Below are 4,230 nucleotides of genomic sequence, written 5' to 3' on the forward strand. Positions count from 1 at the left end.
CCCTTGCTCCCTACCATGTTCTGCTGGAGAAAGAAAATCACACAGTGACGGAGATGAGGGCTACCCAGAGTCATGGCTGCAACTCAGCTGGGCCCTCGCACTTCCCATCAGTTCTTCCACTGGTCTTGGGACAGCTTCTTCTCCTGTTGTTCCCATCAGCTGCTCCAAACCATTATCACACTCCTCAAGCCCCTGCTTCTCAGTCTCAGCAGATGACTCATCTCCTCTCTTGAGAAAATTCACTCTTTTAGACCTGATGTCTGCATCAGTCAGAGGTCTTTGTTACAAACAACCGACTCCAATCTCCTGATTGAATGCCATGTTTGTTAGAAGTTATTTTGCAGTTCAGAGAATCTCTGGAAGGACCTGAGGGCCCTTGAAATCTCGGTCCCAACCAGGCCACGGGGGCTGTGATAGTAAACACTGATGTTTGGATCCGAACCTTAGTGCACCCCAGGTACTAATGATGCTCACAACCAGGAGTCAGAAGTTCTGTTCCTGTTGTGTTTGAAGAGATAAACACTCCTCTCTTTCATGTATCAGAACATGGAATCTGCATGTACCTACCTCCTTATACTGCTTCCTTCCAAGCCAACATCTGGTGCAGAAGCATCTGACTGATGGGAGCTAGATTCACAAGCCTGTATCTTAGCAGCAAGGGGTCCCAGGAGAATGAGTTTTGGTTTCTATCTTGTGGAGGCAAGGTTCATCACATGGGGAGTTCCCCAAACACAGGAGGAATGATCAAAAAGACAGTTGGCAGCCTTGAATATGATAAACAGCCCCTGTGATCTCTTTCACCTTCTTATCCACCTACCTAAAAACTTATCTACCTCCACATCCATTCATATCTTCATTCTTCCAATCACTAAGCCTATAATGCCCAGTATTCCCAGGTGGTCCCCCATCCAAGTACTAACAGGCCCGATCCTGCTTAGCTTCCAAGATCAGATGTGATCAAGTGTGTTCAGGGTGGTATAGCCCTGGCCGTGCCTCTGGTTTTGAAGGTCACCTTCTTTATTTCTACACCTAACTGCACACCTTTCTCCTTTTTCCATGTCCTCTATCTATTATACCCTCTCCTGTCTATGTTCTGAATCTGTCACAATGACAATCACCCAAAATCAATGAATATATTCAAGCTTCTTCCATCCCCACATCCCACCCTAGATGCCCTCGATTTTCTCTCCCCTACTTGTCGAGCTAAGTTCTTGAGATAATCAATCAATCATTTCCATCACCTGTTTCCCTCACCCTATTGCTGTCAGGCTCTGATCCACCCCTCAATGTTCCCAACCCTGCCTTCACTGAAACCACTCTTATTATGGTAGACAAATGTCCACCAGTTTAAGCCCAAAAGAACACAGATTAATGCCTGATTCACAGTGCCAAGCTGCTGCTTTTGACCCCGGAGACGTTTCCTTGTTCTTGAGACTTCCTACCCTGTTAGCACCTCTGAATGACCTGCTTTCTGTTCTTCCTTTCCTTTTTAATCCGTTCTTCTCTGCTTCTTCATGGGCTGTTCATCCTCCACCTTCTATTAAAATGTTGGGGTTCCTAAGTCCCTGAGTCCCCTGATTCTAACAGCTCTCATGGAGTCTGCTTGGGTAATCTCAACTATGTGCATTTTTTGAACCCACGTGTATGTGGGTGTCCCCTAGTCTGTACCGCTAGTCCATACCTGTTCCCTGAAATTCAGACTCTGACAGTGAGAGGCCCGATGCCTGTCACTTGAACGTACACCTGATGTGAGCTCTCAGTGTACACACAAGGTTAACATTTCTCTTTTATGCTAACCTCTTTTAGCTGGTGATTCCAGCCAGTCCCTTGAGTTATTATTGCCGTTTCCCTCTCCTTTACTGCCCCCCCGACCCATCCTCTTTTAATCCTAATCGGGCCATGCCAGTTCTAATGCCTAAGTAGCTCTCAAGTTCATCACAGCCTGTCCAGCCGTGCTGTCGTTGTCAAGGGTCTCATCATCTCTTTCTGAACTTCTATCTGGTCTCCTTTCTTCCCACCTCATCTCTAAATCCATCCTCTATGTAGCCACAGAAAAGGATAAATTAACTAACTGTGCCGCTACACCTCAAAACCCGTCGCTGACCCAGGACACTTCCCGCGTCTCCAGCTGTGTCTCTCACGCTGTGTCCCGTCATTTTGGCCTCAACAGCACTGATGCCTCTCCAGTGGCTCCCATGGCAAAGAATCTGCCTGCAATGCAGGAGACCCAGGTTCGATCCCGAGTCAGGAAGATCCCCTGGAGGAGGGCATGGCAACCCCCTCCAGTATTCTTGCCTGGAGAATCCCATGGACAAAGGAAACTGGCGGGCTACAGTGGTCAGCAAAGAGTTGGACACGACTGAGAGAATAACATTCAGCTTTTACATCTTCATGCCAATTTTGGCTTTTCTATCTTTGTATATACCATCTCTTCTGCCTGGAATGTTCTTTCCTTTGTCCTCTCTACTCTGCCACTTCACCCCTCCCTCCAAAGACCATCGCTGAAGTCTACCTCATCCTTTCATGCTCAGCTCAGCATCTGTGCCTCCACAAAGCCTTTCGGGCCTCTTTCCTCCTCCACCGCAGAGTTAGGTCCTCTTTGCCTGCTCGCATAATGCCCGTGTATGCTTCTCAAAGCACTCACTTAATGTTTTGTACCTTCAAGCTAGAAGAAGACTGTATCTTTCTGAAGGGAAATGTTGGTCTCACTCTTTGTTGTAAGCGCAGAGCCCAGTTAAAGTACCTGACAGCTAGTAGGAACTTCATTAATGTCTGAGAAATGAATCATCTAATGGATTACCTTTACAAACACCCTAGAGTTTTGATGCCGAGTTGCTAACATTCTCATTGTCTCCATCACCACCCTGATAGCATATGAAAAATGGCCCTACATTTGACAATCTACGGCTGAGATTTACTATGCTACCTAAACATACCTCTGAAGGTACTTTAAAAGCTAAGTTCACATGAGTGCCCTGTCGGCATCATGGCATGACAGAATGAACATCACCCTTGGCCTAAAATCACAGTGCAGGCCTAACACTGACCTTCGGGCAGAGTGGATGCTCAGAGGATGTCTGAGGTTGTAAGGCAACGTAAGAAAGAAGACTCGCCAAGTGAGAGGCAAGTATCTGATGTGTTGCAGTCCTTGGGCTGAAATGAGAGCAGGTGAGAGCTTCAGAGATTAACTGGCTGCTCTTGAGAAGAGCTGTGACCATCAGCCCACGACTTCAGGATCTTTTGATCTCAGCCTGTGGAATGACACAGGTTCTTACTGTTTTGTTAAACTCACCGGGACCCCCGGTGGAGCCACTTCCTTCCCCTCCCTGGGGACATACCAGCTGTTGGAGGCCACCATTCCCACCCTCCTGCACCGCCACCACGCAGTGCCCTCTGCCTGGCATGATGGCAGGTGTATTCCCCGTGGCTCGGAGTCCCCCGTCTCCCAGTGGTTGGTCCCAGGTGACAGAGGCACCCTTGGGGCTGGCATCTTGTATGGCTGTGTCTTTGGCAGGAAACTGACTTCATCAGAGAATGCAAGGCACTCTCCCCGCTTTCTGGAAGTAGTGAGCCAGTCATTAACTAAAACACCTATGTTTCTGGGAGTGACCCCTGGCAGGCTGAACGCTCTTCTCTTGAGAAGTGGCCTGTGATTGAAAGAGGGGCGACAGTTGGGAGCAGAATAAAGACTGAGAGATGGAGGGAGGCGTGGGACCCCATGAAGGCTCATCTTGGCTGTAACAGAGCAAACGGGCCCAAGGGCCCGGCGTTCCTCTCTCCGGCCTGCCCTTACCTATGGAATGAAAGGCTTATCTGGGAAGGAGCCCAAGAGTCCACGATTGTATAGAGCCACAAAACTTGAGAAGCAGACGGCTGACTAGCCTGAAAACCTGAGTTAAATGTGATTTAGGGCATAGGCGATGAATTTGCAAGTTCCAACAAACATCTCCGCAGATTTACAAGATTGATAAGATTTATGTAAAAAGAATAGATGGGGAAGAATCTGAAGATACTGATTACCCGGTTTTTCCAGCCCATGAGAGTTTGTCCAGTTGTCAATCTAGTTCTTTTTCTTTTCATAAATCAGACACCTAATGGTTTGAGGTTCAAGTGTGGAATGATTCAAGACTAGAAATACCGGTTTGTGTCAGTCGGACCAGCGCTGTGTTCCTATAATCACTTAACATTTTTTTCTTTCGTAAAGATCAATCTGAAATCCAAAGTCAGGCC

General features: G+C 47.6%; 1 pseudogene; it reads right to left on the bottom strand.

Annotated features, from left to right (window-relative positions):
* Positions 1–871: 871 nt before the first annotated feature.
* LOC120865901 lies at positions 872–989 on the bottom strand (annotated as a pseudogene).
* Positions 990–4,230: the final 3,241 nt, after the last annotated feature.

The sequence above is a fragment of the Oryx dammah genome, unplaced genomic scaffold (genome assembly GCF_014754425.2).
Source record: "Oryx dammah isolate SB20612 unplaced genomic scaffold, SCBI_Odam_1.1 HiC_scaffold_7, whole genome shotgun sequence".
NCBI lineage: Eukaryota > Metazoa > Chordata > Mammalia > Artiodactyla > Bovidae > Oryx > Oryx dammah.